General features: G+C 43.0%; 1 long non-coding RNA gene across 8 annotated transcripts in view; it reads left to right on the top strand.

Annotated features, from left to right (window-relative positions):
• LOC126510023 (uncharacterized) overlaps positions 1-25,880 on the top strand; it is a 60,562-nt gene that overhangs the window by 28,531 nt on the left and 6,151 nt on the right. For 2 of the 8 annotated variants that reach the window (XR_007594310.1, XR_007594303.1), the window contains exons 1-4: positions 13,501-17,138; positions 17,904-18,191; positions 18,282-18,332; positions 19,155-19,259. This is a non-coding gene — a long non-coding RNA (uncharacterized lncRNA). Of the gene's footprint in view, positions 1-13,499; positions 17,139-17,903; positions 18,192-18,281; positions 18,333-19,154; positions 19,260-25,880 lie in introns of those variants that run through there. The other 6 variants (XR_007594306.1, XR_007594305.1, XR_007594304.1 and 3 more) reach the window with 5 other exon arrangements.

The following is a 25,880-nucleotide window of genomic DNA, read 5'->3' as shown; positions in this document are numbered from 1 at the left end:
TGGGGCTCAGTCAGTGCTGCGCTGTAATCCCATAGTCCTTTGCCATATTTCAAAGGGTTCGTTTGTTTCGTCATTTTGATCCTCACAGGAACAGCACGACACAGTGAACAGTTATTTATTTATTAGTTTTTTCCATGCTCCACAAATGGAGGAACCGAGGATTAAGCGCGTGGCCTTGGGTCACTCTGGAGCTGCTGTCAGAGCTGGACCAGAAGGGCTTTCTGACCCTTGCTCAGGGCTCCAGTGCTCCCAAGCCCAATAAATATTAAGTGCCGAAGAGGTGAGCTAACACAAAGCCGCACTTTATCACAGCCTGACAGATGAGTAATCCCCGGTGATAAATTCCTTTTCGGCAAGGTCCAAAGTGTTCGGGCGAGCAGTTTGGGGTCGTCTGTAAAGTCAAAAATGGTTAGGGGACATGGTGCTTACAACTCCTCTCAAATCCAAAGTCAGAAATGCTGGAGAGAATATTTTACTTTTTCTTTTTTAAATGTGAAATAGCTAATACAATAAATTCTCTTTGGCCTAAGATGCATTTCCTAAAAGCCTGGAACTTTCGGCCAGTACTGAAGCTGGCTTATAGTTACACATATAAATATATTTACATGCTTGAAGTGTATGCTTCATGGAAAAGATCGCTGGGCATGCGTAACTCTTCTTTAATAACACATAATTGTACGTAACTATTTACTATAGAAATAAATTTAAATTGCTTATTACTTTATAGAAGTTTTGAAAGGCACAGAAGAGTTCTAGTCCAGAAGGGTCCCGGCCACACCCGGGAAACCTGCAAACCTGCAGCTATCAGCTGCTGTTGTTGATCTCACAGAAGTCACCGTCACCATTTCAAATGTGTCTGTAGCTGTTTTCCCACGTATCCACTCTAGGAAGTATTCCCTGCATCTGTCCATGAAAGATGGCCCATCTTTTGAGTTTGTTTTTCTCTCAATTTCTCTTTTCCCCTCCATCTTCTAACTTGTGCTAATGATGTTATTATATTTCTTAATAAAAACTATTTTTAGCTGGGCAGAGTGGCTTGCCTGTAATCCAGTGTTGGGGAAACTGAGGCAAGGGGGTTGTTTCGAGTTTGAGGTCAGCCTGAGCTGCAGAGTAAAACTCTTGTGTCTAAATAAATGAATAAATAAATACATTGATAAATAAATACATAAATTTTTTAAAAAAACAAAAGACTAAACTAAAACCAAAAATGACGCCCCACATTGACATCTCTTTTTTTTTTTTTTTTTTTTTTGAATCTTTAAGTATTTTCCCAGAACAAAGTTTCTATTTCTTTTGGAGATAAGTTATCCCTCTGTAGCTCAGGCCGACCTCAAATTTGTCATCCTTCCGTCTCCTCTCAAGGACTAGGATTAAAAGCGTGAGCCATCATCATGCTCCTTTGGATGGAAGCTTTGATTGTCTAAGAGGTCCTGCCTCTCAGCTGTGTGTCTGTGTGTATATTCTTGTGTATACTCATGTTTGCATATTTGCATTCCTCTGTAGTTATAAATGGCTCTGTGAGGGTTGGTGATGCTATTCCACATGAAGCACTGAGCAGAGGGCTGGGAAAGGGCTTCTGTAGCTGCAGTCTGGAATTATCAGTAAATGCTATGGAGAATCCATCTGGAAGAGAATGTCTCATAAATGGAAATGCTGCATCTCAGATGAGATTCTCCTAAACCTGAAGGTCTAGTGTCCTTCCTTCCAACCTCTGATACCTGCCCCCTCCTCTCCCAGCGCCTTGCCTCCTTCCTCCCCCTGAACCCTGCCTCCTTCCTCCCCCTGAGCCCTGCCGTTCCTCCCTCCATCTCTCTGACTACTGCCTGCCCGCCTCTTTCCCTCCCTCTGACTCCTGCCTTCCTCCTTTCTCTATCACTCCTTGCTACCCTCCCTCTCTCTCCTGGAGTTTTCTCCCTCTGGGCCATGCTTACATGGCCTTGCCTTTTGTTCGCTTCACAAGTTGCTTATGTAAATTATTTAATCTTGCATTCAGCTGCTAGTCTGGCCAGACACATACTCCAATATTTATTCATTTCCCTTCAGAACTTTGAAGACATTTGATCAATACAATAAAAGATCTATGAGGCAAGTTCTTTGCTGATTCACTGATACATTCCAACGACCTCAGAAAATACACAACACACAATATACACTCATTATATATTAAATCTATTTTTAGTTACTATAGTGTGTGTGTTTCCCCTTACTCTGTTTAGTAACTAGGGGGGTTATTTTTAATCTAAAATATTTATCATAGAAGATTTTATCTCATTTCTTTCTTCTATATTATTTTTCTCATTAGTCCTTTAAATTATCTAAAACCACATTTTCATAACATTACATTTCCCAAAATTTATTTCCCTATGTTAATTTTCTCTCATACATCTTGCTTGTTCACTTCCTTTTTACTGCAGGATCTCACTGTGTAGCCCAAGCTGGGCTCAAACTCATGGTCCTTCTGCCTCAGCCATTGGCGTGCTGGAATTAAAGGCATGAGCCACCTCCCCAGGCTGACTGAAACTTTTCACAGCAAACTGTAATTGTTTAAGACTACAACTGGTCATAAATCCCTCCTCTGGTGCTAATTAGAATTTTTCTAGTATTAATTCTCTCATCTATTTCTTTAAAGAGCCAATACATGTATTGAGAATGTGATTATCATTTGTGAGTCGATTGGCTTTTGAAAAAAAACATAATTTTCTTCCTTGCTTGAATTATCTCTTCCCTTCAAGCCGAGATGGAGATGCTGTATTCGAAGCTTTCACTGCTGTAATTTTTTTTTCCAGAAGTCTGTGTCCCTTTTTTAGTCTTATGAATGAAATTCTCAACAGACAATTTGGTACAAATAGCTTTGTGTATTTTTTTCCCGATTGTTCAGGTCTGTTTCCTTGAATAGAATTACTGACAGGAATCCTATCCAAGATGGTGGGACTTATGTACCGAATGTCTGTAAAGCACCTCCTGTGGACACAAAAGTTCATCTCAATGAAAAGCAGAGAAGACTAGCAACCAGGAAGGGCAGGGTAAGGACAGCATGCTTCAAGGCGATCAGATAGTAGACACAAGCTTTAGTCCTAGTTTCTAACAGCCTGACATAAATAATACAGCTATTCCTACCAACACACACTCACAGAGAGATGTGTGTGTAGACAGTGCTTTCCTTTATGCTCTCTCACTGACGAGCCAGCTCCAGGGAGCTTCCTGCCCCCACCTCTGAGTGTCGGGATTACAAGTGTGTGTGTGCTACACTTGGCTCTTCACGCCGGAGCTGAGGATTGGAACTCACACCCTCATGTGGGCACAACATGAACTGTACAGATCGAGACGTCTCCCTAGCCCTGTTGTGCCGCTAGGCATTTGAAGGCTCCAAATAAAAAGCAATGATAAAAACATGGAAATAATTCCACTTTGTACATGTGCGGAGTCACCACACTGCTCCCAATAAACATGTTCAGTTGCTACCTGGCAATTAAAAAAGAGGCTTCTGTGTGGAGGAGGTGGATTGGCAGGTGTGGCTTGTTTGCCTGTGTCCCTGAGTTCATCGTGGAGATTTGGGAGTTTCTTCCTGTCTTCTCTCAGGTCACAAGACCCCTGAAAGAACCTTCTCTAAGCTGACGGCTGCTTTCTAAGGACAGTGGCCTGGCTTCTATCCTGGGGCAAAGTCTCCTCTGTCATGCTGTGTTTACACAGGTCTCAGGAAAGGGGCCCGGATGTCCCAGGGCACAGCATCCAGCTCAGTAATGAGGCTGCTGATAATTGCCCCACAGTCCATCACAGCGCTGTTGACAGAGTGGAGCCTTGCTGGGGTCCCCAAGGAAGGCACATGCTCATTCTTGTGCCCGGGCCTGCAGGTTCTCCTGTGTTTGCTCATCCATCCATGTATCCCCTACTTTGAATTGCTCAGAAATTTCTCAGAGCTTCGTCTGTACTGACATTGTTTTCTCTTCTTCCTGGTTGGTGTTATCCTTTTGTTTTCTTTATGAATATCTTTTGGGCCAGTGAGATGGCTCAGTGGGTATAGGTGCTTGCCGCCAAGCCTGACCATCTGAGTTCGATTCCCAGGTCCAGCTTCTGAAAGTTGTCCTCTGACCTCCACATGCATTTGGTGAAAATGTGTGTGTGTATATACATAATATACACTTCCACATAGATTTGAAAAGTAAATCAATCACACATCCAGCTGATTCTCTTTGGAGAAGTTACCAGCAAATCTCTGGGTTGAGTGGTTGACTGTGTTTCACTGTTTATAATTATTAAGAAATAATGTTGAATAATGTCAGGACTTACCATTATAAAGTTAAAAAGTAAAGAATTTAAGGTGACAATAAAATTATTTTACATAATTACCTATTTGTGGTGACTGGACTTTTTCTGTGCCTTTTCCTCAGGGTCTTGTGAGACACGCCTAGATATGAGTACTCACTTGCTAAGACTTTGTCTTTAACACAGTTCTCTAACAAGAGCCAATCAACTCTCAGATCCGGAAACACCTAGAGGTCTTTTTTTTTTTTTTTTTTTTTTTTTTTGCGTATTGAACTCAGGACCTTACTATTCCTAAACCTGGTCTCTGAGCCTCACCCCAAGCCCATATAATTTAGAGTCCTCGGAGACGTCTGTCTTTTGGGGAAAAAAAGTCTTTAAAAAGTGCTCATCTGAAGACAAGGACAACCACAAAGTGTCTGCTTGCACGGAGCAGAGCCACACGTATAATGAGCCGTGTGCCGGAATTAATAAGGCAAGATCAACCCTGGGCTCTGGTCTCAGCAGTAGACTGCATGCGTGGGAACCCAGGGTCAGCTCCTGGTTAGCAAACAAGCTGGGCTCTGTCACTCATGAACCTTGAGCAAATATTTATGGTTTCTAAACCTTGGTTTTCTGAACTTGAAAATGACCATAATAGGACCTATCCCACAAAACAACTTTTGATATTTAAAATCATATATATATAATTTTAAGGCCTTAGCAAGTGAGTACTCCTTCATATCTAGCTGCGGAATTGGGGTGTTACACCTACTCCCCAGGAAAAGGGGCAGAGTAATCACAAACAGAATTATGCAAAATAATTTTAATGTCGCTTTAAACCCTTTATTTCAAACTTTTTAATAGTAAATCCTGGCATTATTCAATATTATTTTTAATAATTACAAACAGCAAAACACAATAAACCATGCAACCCAGAGATTTACTGATATATTTACATGTAAGTATACACACATATACACATATACATACATACATACATACATACATACCGGTATATATTTATTTTTATATAAATAGTATATACTACATTACATATTCCTTAACACTGTCCCAATCAAATAGTAAGGGCCTTGTTAGATGTCAACATTCATTATTGACATCTGCACATGGTTACAAAACAAGGGGCTAGAGAGATGGTTCAGCAGTTAAGAGCACTGGCTACTCTTCCAGAGGACCTGGGTTCGAGTCCCAGCACCCATACAGCAGCTCACAACTGCCTATAACTCCAGTTCCAAGGGATATGATGTCCTCCTCTGGCCTCCCTATGCATTGCCTGCACATGGCACAGACATACATGTAGGTAAATTATTCATACATATAAAATAAAACTTAAAGGATAAAAGTCTTAATGACAGAAATGTTGTAATCTGCTGGCCTGGCCTGTCACCTGAGTACCCTATCCCATTAAGCGACAAGCCCCGTTCACTCCCAATCTCCCCCAACTTCCTGAGACAAGCAGCCTGCTCTCTCTCTCTCCCTGTCTGCCCTTCTTCTGGAGAGGCAGCTTCTCCCTCTCTCTCTTCTCCCCCTCCCCTTCCCACCCCCTTCCCTTCCTCCATCATAACCCACTAAATAAACATTTCTGTGCCGTGTGTTTCTTTAATGAATACTTAGTATTTCAAGGTTTTTTTTTTCTTTTCTTTTTTCTGTCTTTGTGAAAGGGCCAAGTTGGCTGGATTATGCACACGAAGAATGCAGCTGCTGCCCCCTAAAGGGAAAACGCCGAAAATATTGCGATGACTGACAGACACATTGAGCTGAGCTAGTAGGAGAGTTAACTTTGAACAATATCTTAGAATTCATTCTTTGAGCATATATATTTTGATCATATTCACTCCTCGCTCCTTCCCCTAACTCCTCCTAGCTCCTCCCCCAACTTCATGCCCACCCCCCCTTTTAAAAATAACTCACTGAGTCCTATTAGTGATGCCCATATAGACAGGGGTGTGGGACCAACCACAGGAGTGTGGTCAACTACCGGAGGCCACACCTCTAAAGAAAACTGACTGGACTATCAGCAGCTCCTCAGCCAGGGCTGGGGGCTTGTATGCCCCTCCCCCATCCATGCCGGAATGTTGACTGACTTGTGCAAACATGAGGACCAAGGTCCTGTCACCCTTCTGGAGACATTTGTTTTGATTTGATTTTTTTTTTTTAACCAAGGTTCTTTTTCTAAAAAAATTCCTTTAAAATTTCTATATTAATAAGCGGCTAGTATACTTACTAATATAAACTTTTAAGTAACAACCTAGCCTGTGGTGACGTACAGATGCCATGCCTTTCCTGCCTTCCCTCCGCAGCTGGCTTCTCAGAGCCATTTTCCATTAGCAGTTCCCTGGGTGTCTTTCCAGAAGCAGTCTATGCAGACATGAAACTCAGTGTGCCTGTAAGCATCCTTTCTCCATGGGTGTGGTAGTATGCTCGAATCACACGTTTGAGTATGAAATGCACACCCTGCCCCCACCCCACCCACAGTGTTTGACTGCTTCCCACAGGCTCATGCGTATGCGGCCCCCTGCTGGTGGCACTGTTTTGTGACTCTGTGGACCCTTTGACCATGAATGAGCCTAGCTGGTTGACCTAGGTCATTCCTTGGTGGCAGGCTCTAGAAACTGATACTAACTTTGGGTTTCTGCTGGAACTCTCTTGACTTCCTGTCTGCTGAGGTAGCCAGCTACCACCAGTTTCCACAGCCACAGATGGACCTGCTGTGTATCCCCCACCATGTATCCCCCACCATGATGGACTGATGTCTCTTGAGACCACGGGCAAAAATTCAACTTTCCTCCCTTAAGTTGATCTGTCAAGAGCTTTTCACAGCCAGGGAGAAAGCACCTGATGCATCGAGTCTGCTGTGCTTTGTCTGTGTCTTTTTGGTCTCATTATCTGAGCATACATCATGTCAACATACTGAGATGATTTCTTTGAAGAAGGTTTACATTATATTCTGTTTAACCAAGGTGTGGTGAACCTGTCTCTAATAAACAGATTCCTTTTGGATATTGTTGCTGTCTGTCTGTTTGTTTTGAGGCCTAGCCTCACCATGTAGTCCAGGTTGACCTCAAACTTGTGATTTTCTTGTCTTTAGCCTCCTCGAGTACTGCAATTATAAATAATAACATTGTTCCTCACTCAGAGATGTACATTATCTCCATTTTTCCAGTTTCTTCTTCGGTGATATGATGATTTTCTTTGTTCATGGTCTTTGCACACATATAAAGACACATTTGTAGGCTGTTACTCTAGATGGAAATTATTGAGATTTTTTTTTAATTTCTTTTCTGACTCCAACTCTTCCCCATCTTCCCTTCCCCCCACTTTTCCCAGAACAGTTATGAAATGTTCAGTCAAAAACCAGTGTTGCTGGGCCGTGGTGGTACATGTTTTTGATTCGAGTACTTGGAAAACAGAGGCAGGCCGATCCAGTGAGTTCAAGTTCCACACAAAGCAAGTTCCAGCCAGGAGAGTCACACAGAGTCTCAAAAAACCAACCAACCAACCAACCAACCAACCAACCAACCCAAACAAAAAAATAAAACCCAAAATATCCAGTGTTTAGGGGATGGAGAGATGGTTCATTCAGCTGTTAAGAGCACTTGCTGCTCTTCCAGAGGACCAGAATTTAGTTCCCAGTACCCATATCAGGTGGCTCATAACTGTCCACAATTCTAACATCTGGGGATCTGACCCCTCTGGCCTCTGGGAACTTCTTCCCTCACATGCACATACTTGTATACACATACTCACATGGAGATACATACTTACATATAATTAAAAATAAATCCTAAGAAACTCTAATGGTGTCTATCAACTGTTACTTCTACGACATGTGGTGTGTTGCAATCCTATCTTCCTCATTACGGAGACTCTACTTAACCCGACATCAGTAACTGTTAATCTTCTAATCTAGGATAAGGGAAATATGGAGATGATGGTCAGGGAGTATAAAGCCACAGTTAGACAGCAGGAATAAGGTTTTTCTTTTCAAACTCTGAGATGTTACACAACCTGGCGAATACAGAAATAACAAGTAAATGTTAAATGCTCTTACCACAGGAAATGAAGCATTTGGGATGCTAACCGTGAGGGGTTTAATGGTTCCCTCATCGTGTCTTTAAGTCATAACATTACTTGAATTTGTTGTTGTTATTATTTATGTGTGTGTCTTGTATGTATGGCATGTGAGTGCAGGTGCCCACTAAGGCTGGAAAAGGGCATTGGCTCCTCTTCAGATCCAGATTCCCAAATCTTAAGCCTCACACTGAATTCTCATAACTAAACGTGGATCCTCTCAAGAGCAGCAAAGGCTTTTAAGTTCCCGGCCATCTTTCTGGCCCCGTAGAACATCACTCTGCACCCTGTAAATACATGCAACTATAACTTATCAAGTTACAATGACAAAGACAGAAAGATTAAATGAATTATTGCTGCTTCCTTCACCATTGGGCAGTTACTTGGTTTTTATATAATGTTATACAATTATTTCTCCCCCATAAGAAATCCAACAGATTGGACAAACTCTTCTCCATAATTTTCCCTTAAATTTTGCAGCACATGAAATAAATACCAATTCAATTTTTCTTCCTAAACATCTTCATCTCACACTTCCACAGTCTCTGATGATTGTTGCTCACTAGATATGATAGACATTTCAGTTGCAAGATGAATTTCTCTCCGAACTTTGAGACTGCTCCATGTGTAATTTTGTACTGTGCGGGAAGAGTGTGGAACCAGTGAGAGGGCTTACCCTCAAGCCACATGTGACCTGGTTATTTTCTTCTGGAACTTTTGACTCTTCTGAGACCTGGCCTGTTAGCATGACGTGCTTCGGAGCATGCAGCGGAAGGTGGAATCGGAGCTTGCTTCAGGAAGCTCCCCGTCCTCCCACAGCAGGGAGCTACTGGGCAGAAGCCTGGGTGTTCTGTGGTGGCACTTCTTAGCCACCTTGCTCCAGGAAGAAACTTGTGACTAGCTCTTTCCAATAGCGGGAACATGGACAGAACTAAGGGATGTAAGTTCAAGTGGTAGGGCAAAGATTGGTCTAGAAGTAAGGACCAGGGATGCCCCTAGATCTTGGCCCACCACCGACTCAGGAGCATCTAGGTCCATGTCCATACATCCATCCTATCTTCTGTTTCAGACCCACACCTCATTCCTCACCTACTTAGTGACACCATATCTGGCCTCTGGGGACAACTGACCCATGTCTTCACATCCCTTTATTATCTCTGAAAATTGGTTCTCATCTATTAAGTTTCCATCTCCTAAATATTTATCAAAATCCTCTTCTAGTGTTCTTTCTGGACTTATGAATCTTCCCTCCCTTAACTGTTGCTTGGAGGAGCTTGGGTGACTAGGGAGCTTGTTAATTGGCTTGAGCTGTTGTGACAAATAACTATAAAAGTAGTGGCTTAAAGCAATGGAAATTTGGGGCTGGAGAGATGGGTCGGGGTGAAGAACATGGTGGTAGGTTGACGGAAATGGCTCGTGTAGGCTCGTAGATGTGATTACTTGGTCCCCAGTTGGTGGAAGTGTTTGGAAAGCAGAGGAGCTGTAGTCTTGTTGGAGGAGATATGTCACTGGGGTGTGGACACGGCTCACATCATTCCCAATAAGTTCTTGATCTGCCTCCTGGTTATGGATCAGTTGTAAGCTCTCAGCTACTGCCCCAGCCCCATGCCTGCCTGCCTGCTGCCGTGTTCCCCGCCATGATGGTTGTGGACTCACCCTCTGAAACTGTAGGCAGACATTAAATGTTTTCTTCTGCCTCAGCCAGCACAGCAAAAGCTAAAACTTGGAGTTTTTGGAAGAGAAGACCTGTGGCCAAATGCAGAGAGACAAACAGACTATCTGGTTCTTTTTCCTGATAAAAGAGAGCAATTTTATTTTTCATTTTGGTCTATTTAAAGGGCAGAGCAGGGTTACAGGGTCACTAGGAGCATCTGACCTCATCTAGAGCTGTAGGGGCCGTGGGGCTCAGAGATTCCTCGTGAACGTACTTCCGCAGAAAGTACACCAAAAGGCATTTTTTTCTTTTGGTTATCAGATTACCCTGGAGTATTCCGCAGAGAAATGAAGGCAAGGGGAAGGTTAACTCACAGAGAATGAAGGCAAGGGGAAGGTTAACTCACAAAGAATGAAGGCAAGGGGAATGTTAACTGAGACACAGTTGCCCTTGAATTCAGGTTTGCCCTTGATGAAAGAACTTTTATAGACTTTTGGATAGCAACATTTTTCTGTAAGTTGCCTTGATCGTGGTGTTGTATCCATCAATAGCAAAGTAACCAAAGTTACCACTGCTCTGGCAAGGGACCTGTGCGCTCATGTTGGAGGCTCACAAACACCTATTACTTCCGCTGCAGGGGATCTGACACCCTCTTCTGGACTCTTGCCCTTCCAGGCACCTGTACTCATCACGCATGTCACACAAGAGACACACACTTGTACACAGACTTAAAAAGAAAATAATCCTTCCATTTTTTTTTCTGTAACAAAAGCTTGTTTTTGTATAGTTCAAGGAGGCAGAAGTGTAAAATTGGTTTTACTGGTCCAAAATCGAGGCTCTGACAGGGCCGCCCTCCCTCTGAATCAGCAAGCACATGCCTGACTACAAGAGATTTGGGAGGACCTGTTTTTCCTCACGGTTTAAGGATACCGTCTATCAATGGCAGGGAGAGGGTGGCATGGGAAGCGCAAGACTTGGCAGCAGGAATTAGGAGCTGCTTGCTCAGTGGAGCAGAACCAGGAGGAACAGAGCCAGAAGCAGTGTGGTTGTTGGCCTCAAGGCCTGTCCTTAAGAGTCCCTTTCCCTTGCATTAGCTCCTTCAAGGTTTAAGAACCCCTCGGAACAGTGCCACTGCCTGGCACCGAGCACACTACGCTGTTGGATACATTTTATATCCAACCGATAACACCATTTGAGGCTTCAGGGCACAGCCCTGCCTGTGTCTTCCAGTTTCTGGGAGCCATTGGTATTCCTGGCATTGTGGTCACATCTCTTTAATGTATTCCTCCATGATGACATTGCTTCCTCTTCTTTTGTCTAGACAAGGTCTTCTCCTGCCCCCCTTCTAGAGGAACACTTGTGGCTTTGTACTTCAAAGGCACCCAGATAATCTGCAGTCCCCTTACTCAAAGCCTTCTTCAGCTTCATCGCCTCTATGAAGGCCGGGTTAGACAGGGTCCTCAGGATCTGTAGATGACGATGGGGACACGCCTTCGGGCACCGCTTCACAGCTTACCCCAAGAGCGAGGAAAGCACGTGGCCAGCACGCTTTTTAAATTTTTTCCCTTTTTAGACATGATCTCACCCTGTAGCATTGGTTGACCTTGAATTTGCCACCCTCCTGCCTCAAGCTCACGAGCGCTGGGCTTACAAGTGAGTATCACCACACCCCGCTTTCCGCCATATTAAGTGAGCATCAGATCCAGGTTTGCTTCTAGTACCACTGAGATTCTTTACTTTCTTTCTTTTTTTGTTTTTCTCCCATTGAAAACTCTCAAGTAGCTATAGCCGAGTTTTATTTTGGAACGAAACCCCTCTTTTATCCCAACCTCCAATTATTAAGTATTTTATCTTTTTCCCCATCAAGATAAAGAAAGTGGTTATCTGAAAATAAAACATCAAAAAGCATCCTATATATTTTCCTGTAAAAAGTACAAAAAAAATGAAAGTAAGGAGTTTTTTTGTTTTTATGTTTATTGTTGTTGGTGTTGTTTTTTAAATCGATATAATTTTAAGAAACTGCCCTTGCTCACTTTGGGTGGTGAGTGACCTGCTTCTGCCTGGAGAATGGAAAGCTCCTTGGGCACGCCACTCTCATCTGGCCACAGCTCCCCAGCAGCAGGCTGGCTTATGACAGGCACTTAACATCCCTCCCACAGACAAACAACAGGGGAACCGCTGTGAGGGTTAGGAACGCCCCTCTTCCACTCTTGCCAGACTGAGTCTTGAGGCGCCCCCCCCCCGCCCCACCCCACACAGCCTGGCACTGCAGTTCACGTGGTAGGTGTTAGACAAAGCAAGCCACTTCCCTAATCACACTCCCAGGGCTCAAAGACCTGGCTGCTCCTCAAACTGCTCCCAAAAGATGCAAATCATTCTGCCTGTCCCCGCTTCTGGAGCCAACAGCCACTTGCCTTCACGGGAGCTTCTGTGGAGGCTGTGAATAGGGATTCTTCCCTTTCAGCCCCTTTCCACTCTGTTCAGGAGAGTTTAGAACATGCCAGGGGAGCGGCTTTGTTTCAGACCACTGCAATTTAGTTCGGTTTGGGAACCTTCTGTGTGTGAGTCACCCTGTAGCTGTGCTGAGAAAAACAGGAGATTTCTGAAAACTTGAGGTGTCAAGCTGGACCGGTTTTTGTTCGTTTGTTTTGAATATTTATTTATTTATTTATTTATTTATTTATTTAGAGTGTGTATCCCCACATGCGTGCCAAAGGCACAGGACAACTAGCAGGAGTTGGTTCTCTCTGTCCATTATGTGGGTCCCTGGCAATCTCAGGTCAACAGGCTTGGCAGCAAGTATCTTACCTAGCCCTCTGAGGCACCTTGTCAGCCCTTGTGCCGGACCTTTGGTTCTATTGCTAGTAGTTATTTTCTTCCTCCCCTCCCTCTTCTTCTCTTACTTTTTCCTTCCATTTCATTTCTTTTCTTATGAGAGAAAGTCTGCCAGACGATGCCTTTAATTCTAGCACTTGCGAGGCAGAGGCAGAGGCAGAGGCAGAGGCAGAGGCAGAGGCAGAGGCAGAGGCAGAGGCAGAGGCAGAGGCAGAGGCAGAGGCAGAGGCAGAGGCAGAGGCAGAGGCAGAGGCAGAGGCAGAGGCAGAGGCAGAGGCAGAGGCAGAGGCAGAGGCAGATGGATCTCTGTTGACTTTGAGGCCAGTTTGCTGTTTGTCCAGGTTGACCTCAAATTCAGTGGTTCAAGGGATCCTCCTGCCTCAGCTTCTCAAGTACCTGGAAATACAGATAGGCGCTATTATGACTAGGTAGCTTTAGCCTGAGTTGTGACTTTCCTATTATCAAATGGACAAGAGAACCTTGAATTACTCTGTTTGCCAAGTACTAATATGGTAAGTGTGGGGACGAGCAGTGGAAGTCAGAAGAGTGTGTGTGGGGGGGCAGACGAACAGTGGAAGTCAGAAGGGGGCGGAGTAGAGCAGTGGAAGTCAGAGGGGGGGCGGCAGAGTCGGGCAGTGGAAGTCAGAGGGGGTATGTGTGTGTGTGGGGGGGACAACAAGCAATGGAAGTCAGAAGAAAGGTGGGTACCAGACGAGCAGTGGAAGTCAGAAGGGAGTGTCGTGCAGGGACGAGCAGAGGCTCTTGATACTCTGTCTCTTCCTTCTTTAAATCTGGAAGCAAACACAAGCAAGCACAAGCAAGCACATTCCATTCTGAATTCTAGTCCATGCCTGCCGTGTGGACAAATGGCAGCAGGAATGCGGCTAAGGCTCCAGGAGCTTTCTTCTATCTGTCTTCCTGCCCCTTAGTGTCCTTGTAAATGCCTGATCACGCCACACGGAGGCCTGCTTTAGGAGGCGCTTGTTTCTGGAAGTTGTAAAGGCAAAGGGGGGCATTTAGAATTACAACAACGAGTCCAGACTTGGCTCTGTGACCTTGGACAAATGATCAAACCTCTTGAAGTTTTAACGGTGCCATGGACAGAGTTTAACTCCCGTGAGCTGTAATTGAGAGAAAAAAAAAAACATATAGAGAGGACTGACGTGTAAAACAACCCAGTCTCCACAGGGAGGAGCCAAGTGAGGTCAGGGGAGGCTTCCCTGCGAGCACCAGCTGCAGGTGCCAAGAGCTGTTTAAAGCAGAGGAAACTGGGTCACTGGCTGAGAAAGCGATTGAGTTCTACTTTCTGTCAGAGGCCAGCAGTGCAAGGTTCCACCCTGTCTCCTTAAACATGTGTCCTTCTGTAGCCTTAGCTGCTGAGAGGACTCTAGGTGGCACCTGTGACTTTCCATCCTCCCCGGCTCCCTAAATTCAGCTGTCAGTCATTCTGCTCACCACCTTGAGTGGTCCTCAGCTACCGCGTACTTCCCATGGTCCTTTCTAGTCATCTGGCCAAGTCCTAACCCTGCCTTAGGTCTCCACCTTACCTCATGCCTTCATCCAAGGAAGAATGGCCTGCACTTCCTTGACCAGTGCTAGCACGTTGGTGTGTCTCCCTTCATATGTTGAAACTGAATCATCGATTAAGAAATGGGGTTTTGGGGAAAACAACGGAGTCATGAGGGTTCTGCCTTCCTGAATGCGATTAGTTCCTTTATAAAGGAGCCCTAAGAGAGCGTGCATTCCCACTTCTGTCCCATGGCTGTGTGAGAACTCAGCAAGAGGCACTATCTAGGGCTTGGGTAGAGTTCAATGGTAGAGCATCCAAGGCCCTGCTTTTTATTTCTCTCACAATAACAACAGCAAAAAAGTGTGGAGGAAAACCCTTTTTGAGAACATCCTGTCTACTGGTGTGTTCATCATGGCCTCTCTAAGCCCTGGAACTGACCAGTAAATCTCTACTGTTCGTAAGTTGTCCAGTCAAAGATATTGTGTTGTAGTAGCCTGAATGGACTAAGGCGTCTGGTCTCAGTGCAAATTTATAGCGGTCCCCAGGCTTCTCAGCAGTACTGTCAAGTTCCCACGGCCTTTATCATCATCTTTCTGCTTACTTTAGGCTGATGGAAAGAGAAGACGGGGACCCCCTGTGACCTTGGTGTCCTCTCCTCCAGCTGCATATGAATAGAAAGCATCTCAACCAGACCTCCCTCCTTCCCCCTCTCTCTTTCTTTTCTGATGTTCTCGGAGACAGGGCCTTACCGGGTTGCCCAGTCAGCCCTTGAACTGAAGGTCCTCCTGCCTCATCTTCCGAGCAGTGGGATTACAGACCGGTACTACCATTTCGGTATACCTGTCTCCTCTGAAAAGCGTGGCTCATTTCTCCCTAAAAAGACATTCTTACTCAGTCAAGTCCACAGAGCCTGCTGGAAAAGAAACAGGGCCGGTAATGCCGGGCAGCTGACGGGAGCTTGCGGTAAGTGGATGGGGATACTCAAGTCATAGCCAGTTTTTACTCTTTGATGGGCAAGCCATCTGAGATTTTTCTGATGACGATATGGTGATGTATTTTAAAGTGGTGGGAAGGCATATCCATGAAATAAAATCCAACACATTTAATCGGTGATTTTTAAAGCATCACAATGATCGAATTACACAGAAATGTACTTCCCTGTGTATTACTCACCTGCCGATAGTTGGGGGGGGGGACTACAATGGACGACGGGACTACAAACATCCTCCTTAATAACTTTTTTCTCCTTCCTTCTTCCAGGTACTTGTCATAAAATTACAGCCTTACAACTTTAAGTTTTACCCCTGTTTATTTACTTGTGTAGGTAAGGAGGTGCATGTGTGGAGGTCAGAGTAGAACCCCGGGGAGTCTGTCTCTGGGAATCAAACCCCAGACATCCAGGCTTGGTGGCAAAAGCCTTTACAAACCTCGGAGCCGTCTGCCAGTCAATAGCTTTAATTTTAATGTAACTATTAATATTTCGATTTTAATCCAGAGAGAGTCCCAGATGCACCTTCAACCCTCTCTTTTTCTATAAGGTTTAAAGTTTTGAGCTTTCACAAAAGCAAATCCTTCCATTTCAGACTGAAATCAGGCTTGCTCTTCTTTGTACTGGGAGTTGCTTTGCCCTGCTGTTTATTAGTTCAGGTCAGGTTCCCTCCCCTCCCCTTACTCCACTCAGCTGGGGAGGCCGCTGGTGGGCACCCTCTGGGCTGGGCTGGGCTGGGCTTGGAATCCCTCTTCGATTTTGCCAGCTACCAGACTGCATTCCGTCTCCTCGGGCTCCACCTAGCGGGCTGAAGTGGCCAGTACTGCCGTCATCGGGTTTGTTTCCTATCTCCCAGTAGCATAAGGTGCAGTTTTTCCTAAACCGATTCTCTTCATTTGTTCGGATTACTGGATTATAAACTACAGGATTCCCCCAAAAGAGCCAGAGGCTGGCAAAATCCAAGGTCAGGATGCCAACAGGTTTGCGGTGTGGTTGGCTCTGGCAGTCTCATAAATGACACTTTCTTACAGCTTGCCACGTGGTGGAAGAACTTGCAGGGGTTCTCAAGCCGGGAGTCAAAGGACCCTTTCCTAGGGGTTGCCTAAGACAATCAGAAAACACAGAGATTTGCGTTACGATTCATAACAGTAGCAATATTACAGCTATGTAGTAGCAATGGCAATAATTTTATGATTGGGGGTCACCACAACATGAGGAACTGTATTAGTGGGTTGTCACATTAGAAGGCTGAGAACCATAGGACTAGAGAGTCTCCCGAAGGTCCTGTTTCACTGGGCACGAATCCAATTCATAGACATCTGCCCTCTTAATCCAGTAGGAATCATCTTCCAAAGAGGACTCCTCCTCCTGTCGTTATTGACTTGGGGGCGGGGGCGGAGATACGTCACAACAGTCTGTGGCAGTTAGACTTAACTGGCTGCTCTTTTCTTGAACAAACTGAAAAGGGTTTATCATTGAACCTCATGGACACATTGCTTTATTACTCAGGCTAGGAGGGACCATCAGAAAATGTAGCCTCTGTTCACGGCACTGACACCCAAATTGCTGGTCTTTTATAGAATAGGTGTTATTATTATTGGGAGACACACATACCATGGCACATGTGGAGGCCAGAGGACAGCTTTGTGGGGTCAGTTCTTTCCTTCCACCTTTGTGGACCCTACACAAGTTGTTGGACTTCGAGGGCCAGTGCTGAACAGTCTCGAGGAGCCTTGACTGCTGTTTTTAGTATGCAAAATTTGCCTTTCTGAAGACCTTCTGGAATCACGGGAACTGGCCAGTGCCTTGGGTTCCAGGTAAACATATCATTTATACAATTTCCAATTCTTTGTCCTCCATTATGTAGGGAAGACTGGTCAGACGGGTTACATGTAAATTCCAAACACTTGGAGGGAGTTTTGTCGGCTTCACTTTATGTAGTCGCTCAAGTTCTGGGGCAAGATTCTTCTGATTACTTCAATTAATACTTACTGAAAGATATTATAGGCAAATGCTGATTTAAACACTGGGAATATAATATTAGAGCCATTATATTCTGGGGGTGGGAAGGGTTACCATAGAAACAAATAAACAAACATGGATGAGAAGGCTGATAAGTGCTGTAACAGTAAAGCAAGGAAGGATGATAAGGAGTGAGGGGGAGTAGATGCCATTTTATGATTGACAATGATTCACTGTGACATTTGTGAAGGTCGCTAAAGATAGCGAAGAAAAAAGTAAGAGCTATCTGGGGGCAAACATAGAACAGCAAGCAAGTGAAGTGTCCGGTGTACAAAGGCCTTTGTGGCTGAAAAAGCATAGGATGAAGCCACCCCACATTGATCTCTGGCCTTCACACACACTACACGCATTGGTATGCACAAACATTATACATTTGGAACAGTTAAACAATACACACCCACACCCTAACAGTTCACTCATTTCCTCCATTTTAAGTAGAAGTTCCTCTTAGTCTCTAGGTGGAGACGTTGGGTCCGTGTTAGGTAATCAGCTGTGGAGTTTAGACCAGTGGCCTGGCCTGAAGAGAAAAATGTGTCCTTTAGTAACATAGAGATCTGTAGATATATTTCCAGGAAGGAGCCTACCTGAGTTTGAAGGTCAGCGCATGGAACACACTAACATTTAGAGTTGGGGATGTGAAGAAACACCATGAGGGAAGTGATCCAGATAAGAGCAGACCTCTGAATGACGTCAGCTCACCTTGTGGGCAGAAGTGTGGCCTTTGCTGGGAACATGACGAATGGGACCGTCGAAGGGAGTGAGCCGAGAACTGGAAATTGACCATGGTGTTTAGCCGTGTGGAAGTTATCGTTGACCTTGACTGGTGCAAATCAGTGAAGTGCTAACGGGTAAGGCTAAATGCATTGCCTGGAGGAGGGACCGTGGGGAGAGAAGAGGAGGGCAGAGCTTATAGAACTCTTCTTTTTGTGTGTTTACAGAAAGGCGGACGGCAACACTTTATCTGCAGGGTTATGTAGCATCAAAGAGACGTGAGTTTTTGATGTGAAGACCAAGGACTTGGCAGGGCTCAGGGCTCTTGAAAACCATGAGTCACCCACGAATGTGCAGAGGCATGCTTTTGATTTCTACCCTACAAACACTGCCTGTAACTATCAAAAGATGGAGCGCATTGCAGAAGAGACCCATGGCCAGTGGTAGCAATCCATGTGAAACTGTGTCACGCAGTATTCCAGAAAAGCCTTTCTGCCGTTGGCTAGACTATTTGAGGTGGAAGTATACAATCTGCTGTGCTCTGGAGTGCATGGCTGGAAGTGCAAAGTGTTCTGGAAGGTCAGGGAAGCCTAAAGTTCAAAAGTTAAGAGATTAGCTTTGCAAAACAAGTCTTAACTGGTACTTTTATAGCACCCACAAAGGAGATGCTGTGGCAACCTCCTTACCATGAGCCATCAAAGATTTAAAAATGCCACAGTTGTGTGTGAACAAGTCATGCTGGCTACTAGCACCTGCTCTACACAGGCTAGTAGAAGACAAATCCTTAGGGCTGGACTCGAGTCATTCATTTCCGTATGGCATCTCAAACAGCCACAGATTTTTCTAGTGACTGGCACACGTGTATTCTTTTGATTTGATTGTTTTCCACTTTCTAAGTGACTATTGCTATAGTTGAAACTGCATATTTGCTAATGAGCTATTTACTTTTTTAAAAGTTGAAAATAAACTTTTATTTTTTTTCCCAACTTTTTGTGAGCATAGTCATTCGCTCTGTAGTCCAATTTTCACATATACAGAGGGAGGAAAGGAGAAAGAGAGAGAACTCCTGACACTGGTCTTTGTTTTGTTTATGTTCACAGTTACCTCACATGTGCAGGAATCTGCTCTGACTGTCAGCACACGCCTTACCGATTCTGCCAAGCCACATGACTGGAAGTCAAACAAAAGAGTTGAAAGCAACTAGTGTGTGTTTGTGTGTCTGTGTGTGTGTGTCTGTCTGTCTGTGCCACAGAGAGTATGTGGAGGCCAGAGGACAACTTCTGAGTGTTGGCTGTACCCTTGGACCTTGTTGAGACAGGGTTCCTCTTGGTTGTGCTACTGCACAAGCTTCTGTATGCTTCCCATCTTTCCATAGGGATGCTGGGATTCCAGATGTGTGCCACCACTTCTAGCTTTTTACATGGGCGCTAGGAATGGAATGCAGGTAGCCACATTTGTGTAACAAAAACTTTTACCCACCAAGCCATCTCTCTGGCTGGCCCTGTATTCTTCCTCTTCTTCCTGTTCTCTCTCTCTCTCTCTCTCTCTCTCTCTCTCTCTCTCTCTCTCTCTCTCTCTCTCTCTCTCTCTCTCTNTCTCTTGATTTTTGAGACAGAGTTTCTCCGTAGCTTTTGGTTCCTGTCCTGGAACTAGCTCTTCTAGACCAGGCTGGCCTCGAACTCACAGAGATCCACCTGCCTCTGCCTCCCGAGTGCTGGGATTAAAGGCGTGAGCCACCACCACCCGGCCCTGTTCTCTCTTTTATTTGTTATTTTTTTCATGTATTCATTTATGTTTTTGGCTTGTTATGTGGGTGCTGCTGTCCAAACTCCCATCTTTATAATTGGGCAGTGAGTACTGTTAATTGCTGAGACTGTCCTCCAACCCCTTTATTTTTAGTCTTGATAAGAGTTCAACAATTATTCTTTTATGTTTTGTGATTCTGTGTTCTGTCTAGGAAATTTTTCCCCATCTTAGAGTAATAAGGTAAAGTTTTCCGTGTATTTTATTATAAGACTTTTATTTTAGGTATATGTTCTTTTTTATCTAAGTATTATATATAATATGATATAATTGCTATCCGCCTGGAGGATGACCAGTAAGTCTAGCCCCATTTGTAAGAAAGACTGTGAATTCTTCATCAGAGAATGTTTGGATTGTCTTATCAAGTCACTGGACCACACACTCTTAAATCTTGGCTTTTTCTCCTTTTATTTTTTTTGCTCATTCCATAACTTTTTCTTTTTATTATCAGAGTCAATGTTATACCTGGATTCCACTAGTTTTTCCTTACTGTCCTTCTCTGTCCCAGGATCCCATGCCACAGTCAGTCATCCTGTGTCCCTCGGGCTCCTCTCACCTTTGATAGTTCTGTTTATTTCTGAGAAGTACTGGTCATGTACTGAATAGAATGCATCTCAGCTCAGCTTTCTTTGGTTGTATTCTCAAGAGCAGTGCTGTGGCGTTGAGTATGCTTCCTAAGGTCATCCATGAGATCTGTTGGAAGATGGTAGAACCTATAAGGAGTGGGAAATGACTAGGTCATAGAAATGCCAGTCAGTGCAATTTGTAATCTCTCAGAGTGAGTTAATTCCCAAGGGTGAGTAGTTATAAAAAGAAAAAAGTTGATCCCTCAACTCCCTGATCTCACTCATCACTTTACCGTGTGACCTCCTCTGTAATGTCTTGGTGACATCATCTACCATAAAGCCCTCATTGGAGCTGAAGTAGATGGTATCAACTGATCTTTAACTTGTGGCCTCCCAGACTGGAAGTTAAGAAAATCACTTCACAGATACTCAGCTGTAGCTGGTGTGTGTTCCGGATAGTTTTATGTCAACTTGACATGAGCTAAAGCCATTTGAGAGGAAGGAACCCTAGTTGAAAAGATACCTCATAAGACTGTAGGGCAAGCTTGTAGGATATTTTCTGAGTTAGTGATTGATGGGGGAGGGTCCAACTCCATTGTGGGTTGCTGGTCTTGGGTTCTATAAGACAGCAGGCTGAGCAAGCCAAGAGGAACAAGCCAGTAAGCAGCACCCCTTCATCAGTTCTTGCTTCCAAGTTCCATTCCTGTTTGAGTATCTGTCTTGACTTCCTTCAGTGATGACTAGAATGTGGGAATGTAAGCCAAATAAATCCTTCCCTCCTCAAGTTGCGTTGGTCCTGGTGTTTGGTCACAGCAAGAGAAATGCTGCCTACAACGTCGTGTTGGGCAACAAAACATAACTATCTTAGGACTTCTGTTACAGGCAGTTTTGGTTTGGTTTTGTGTATGTTTTAGATTACCTAACACTTGAAGGTCTCTGCCTCTCCCCATCAGCACACACCTGGCAGATTGTACTAGGGCCACTGGACACAAAACATGAGTTGTCAGCAATTGTCTTATGGTTTATGATCAGAGACAGACAATCCAAGGACTGAGGCTGTTTGTTCATTTTTTCTTCCCCATATTTTCTCTCTGCCTTTTGAACTTGATGTGGCAATAACCCCATCTGGAACCTTCTCCCTTTTACATTCATTGGCCTCTCAAGTTTAGGACCTTGCTCTTTGACTTATAGATAATTTCTGGCTGGCTGCCAGTCATCATCTTGGAGCCTTTTGATGACCTAGTTTTGTCGCTTCCCATACAGTTATGTTGCAGGACAGAATATATTGTAACCCTTAGTTGTTTCTGATCATTACACTCTGAAATTGAAACAATTCTTTTTTTAATTGATTTTTATTGAGCTCTACATTTTTTTCTGCTCCCCTCCCTGCCTCTTCCCTCCTCCCTTAAGCTCTCCTCCAAGGTCTCCATGCTCAAAACTTGCTCAGGAGATCTTGTCTTTTTCTATTTTCTACTTCCCATGTAGATTAGATCTATGTAAGTCTCTCTTAGTGTCCTCATTGTTGTCCAAGTTCTCTGTGATTTGTAGGCTGATTTTCTTTGCTTTATGTTTAAAAACCACCTATGAGTGAGAACATGTGATAATTGTCTTTCTGTGTCTGGGTTACCTGACTCAAAATAATGTTTTCTAGCTCCATCCTTTTTCCTGCAAAATTCAAGCTGTCGTTATTTTTTTTTCTGCTGTGCAGTACTCCATTGTGTAAATGTACCACATTTGCTTTATCCATTCTTTGGTCGAGGGGTATTTAGGTTATTTCCAGGTTCTGGCTATGATGAACAATGCTGCTATAAACTTAGTTGAGCACATGTCCTTGTGGCATGATTGAGCATCCTTTGAATATATACCCGAAAGTGGTCTTACTGGGTCTTGAGGAAGGTTGTTTCCTAATTTTCTAAGAAATCGCCACACTGATGTCCAAAGGGGTTGTACCAGCTTGCATTCTCACCAGCAATGCAGAAATGTTCTCTTTTCCCCACAACCTCTCCAGCATAAGTTGTCATCAGTGTTTTTGATCTTGGCAATTCTTTCAGGTGTCACATGGAATCTCAGAGTTGTTTTGATTTGCATTTCTCTGATGACTAAGGATGTTGAACATTTCCTTAAGTGTCTTTCAGCCATTTTAGATTCCTCTGTTGAGAGTTCTCTGTTTAGGTCTGAACTCCATTTTTTTTTATTGGATTATTTGTTCTTTTGATGACTAATTTCTTGAGTTCTTTGTATATTTTGGAGATCAGACCTTTGTCTAATGTGGGGTTAGTGAAGATCTTTTCCCATTGTGTAGGCTGTCGTTTTGTCTTGTTGATCATGTCCTTTGCTTTACAGAAGCTTTTCAGTTTCAGGAGGTCCCATTTATCAATTGTTTCTCTCAGTGTCCGTGCTGCTAGGGTTATATTTAGAAAGTGGTCTCTTGTGCCAATGCGTTCAAGTGTATTTCTCAGTTTCTCTTCTATAAGGTTCAGTGTGGCTGGCTTTATGTTGAGGTCTTTGATCCATTTGGACTTGAGGTGATAGATATGGGTCTATTTTCATTCTTCTACATGTTGATATCCAGTTATGCCAGCACCACTTGTTAAATATGCTTTCTTTTTTCCATTTGATATTCTTTGCTTCTTTGTAAAAAATCAGGTGTTCAAAGATGTGTTGATTGATATCTGGATCATCTATTCAGTTCCATTGGTCCTCCTGTCTGTTCTTATGCTAATACCAGGCCGTTTTCAGTACTGTAGCGATATAGTAGAGTTTGAAGTCAGGGATTGTGATGCCTCCAGAAGTTCTTTTATTGTACAGGATTGTTTTGGCTATCCTGGGTTTTTTGCCTTCCCAAATGAAGTTGAGTACTATTCTTTCAAGGTCTGTGAAGAATTTTGCTGGGATTTTGATGGGCATTGCATTGAATCTGTAGATTGCTTTTGGTAAGATTGACATTTTTACTATGTTAATTCTGCCTACCCAAGAGCACGGGATATCTTTCTACTTTCTGGTGTCTTCTTCAATTTCTTTCTTCAAAGATTTAAAGTTCTTGTCATCCAAGTCTTCCACTTGTTTGGTTAGAGTTACTCTGAGATATTTTATGCTATTTGTGGCTATTATGAAGGGTAATGTTTTTCTGATTTCTTTCTCAGCCCATTTATCATCTGTGTACAGGAGGGCTACTGATTTTTTTCAGTTAATCTTCTTTCCTGTTACATTGCTGAAAGTATTTATGAGTTGTAGACGTTCCTTGGTAGATTTTTTTTGGGTAGTTTACGTAAGCTATTATATCATCAGCAAATAGTGAGAGTTTGACTTCTTCTTTTCAATTTGTATTCCCTTGATCTCCCTTTGGTGTCTTATTGATCTCGCTAGGCCCTAAAGAACTATATTGAATAGATATGGAGAGAGTGGACAACCTTGATTTCAGTGAGATCACTGGGAGTTTCTTTCTATTTAGTTTGATGTTGGCTGTTGACTTGTTGTATATTGCCCTTATTATGTTTAGGTATATTCCTTGTATCCTTGCTCTCTCCAAGACCTTTATCATGAAAGGATGTTGTAGTTTGTCAAAAAGCTTTTTGGCATCTAATGAGATGATCATGTGGTTTGTATTTTTCAGCTTGTTTATATGGTGGATTATGTTGACAGATTTTCATATGTTGAACTATTCCTGCATCTCTGGGATGAAGCCAACTTGATTATGGTGGATGATGGTTCTGATGTGTTCTTGGATTTGATTTGCCAGTATTTTATTTAGTATTTTTGCATCAATGTTCATGAGGGAGATTGATCTGTAATTCTCTTTCTTAGTAATATCTTTCTGTGATTTGAGTATCAGGGTAATTGTAGTCTCATAAAAAGGGTTTGGCAATGTTCCCTGTTTCTATTGTGTGGAGTAATTGAGGAGTATTGGTATTAGTTCTTCTTTGAAAGTCTTGTAGAATTCTGAGTTGAAACCATCTTGTTCTGGGCCTTTTTTGATTGGGAGACTTTTGATAGCTGTTTCTATTTCTTCAGCAGTTATAAGTCAGTTTAATTTGCTTATTTGGTCTTGATTTAATTTTGGTAAGTGATATTTATACAGAAAGTTGTCCACTTCCTTTAACTTTTCCAATTTTGTGGAGTACAGGTTTTCAAAATATGACCTGAGGATTCTCTGTATTTCCTCCGCCTCTGTTGTTATGTCCCTCTTTTCATTTCTGATTTTGCTAATTTGTATGCTTTCTCTCTGCCTTTTGGTTAGTTTGGATAAGGATTTGTCCATTTGTTGATTTTCTCAAAGAACCAACTCTTTGTCTCATTAATTCGTTGTAATGTTTTGTTTCTATTTTGTTGATTTCAGCTCTCAATTTGATTATTTCCTGCCATCTAGTTCTCTTAGGTGAGTTTGCTTCTTTTTGTTCTAAAGTTTTCAAATGTTCTGTTAATTCACAAGTGTGGGATTTTCCCAGTTTCTTTATGTAGGCATTTAGTGCTATGAACTTTCCTCTTAACATTGCTTTCATTGTGTACCATAAATTTGGGTATGTTGTGTGGTCATTTTCATTGAATTTTAGAAAGTCTTTAATTTCCCCCTATATTTCTTCCTTGACCCATTGATGATTCAGGTAATCATTGTTTAATTTCCATGTGTTTGTGGGTTTTCTGGAATTAGTATTGCTGTTGACTTCTAGTTTTAAACCATGGTGATCTGATAAAGTACATTGGGTTATTCCATTTATTTTTTTGGTATTTGTTGAGGTTTGTTTTGTTACTGAGTATGTGATCAATTTTTGAGAAGGTTCCATGAGGTGCTGAGTAGAAGGTATATTCTTTTCTGCTTGGATGGAATATTCTATAGATGTCTGTTAAGTCCATTTGAGTCATAACATCTATTAGTTCTCTTATTTCTCTGCTCATTTTTTTTTCTGACTGACCTGTCCAGTGGTGAGAGTGGAGTGTTGAGGTCTCCCACTATTAGTGTGTGTGGGATGTATGATTTAAGCTTTAGAAGTGTTTCTTTTACATATGAGGGTGCCCTTGTATTTGGGACATAGATGTTCAGTATTGAAATTTCCTCTTGATGGATTTTTCCTGTGACTAATATGAAATGACCTTTTTTTTTATCTCTTTTGATTGATTTTAGCTTGAAGTCTATTTTGTTAGATATTAGGATAGCTACACCCACTTGTTTCGTAGGTCCATTTGATTGGTATATTTTTTCCAACACTTTACTCTGAGACCATGTCTGCCTTTGAGGTTGAGATGTGTTTCTTGTATGCAGAAGAAGGATGGATCCAGTCTGTTAGCCTGTGCCTTTTTATAGGAGGGTTGAGTCTATTTACATTAAGGGATATTAATGACCAGTGATTGATATCTCCTGTTAATTTAGTTTTCATTGTTGGTGATGTTAATTTGTGCATTTCCCCCATCTTTCTGACTTGCTGCTATGAGACCACCAATTGTTTGTGTTTTTGTTGGTGT

This window comes from Alexandromys fortis, unplaced genomic scaffold (assembly GCF_014885135.2).
Source record: "Alexandromys fortis isolate MF-2015 unplaced genomic scaffold, M_Fortis_MF-2015_v1.1 scaffold_89, whole genome shotgun sequence".
In the NCBI taxonomy this organism is placed as follows: Eukaryota; Metazoa; Chordata; class Mammalia; order Rodentia; family Cricetidae; genus Alexandromys; species Alexandromys fortis.
Note: the sequence above shows the minus strand (reverse complement) of the source record. Positions and strands in the feature narration are given on the sequence as shown.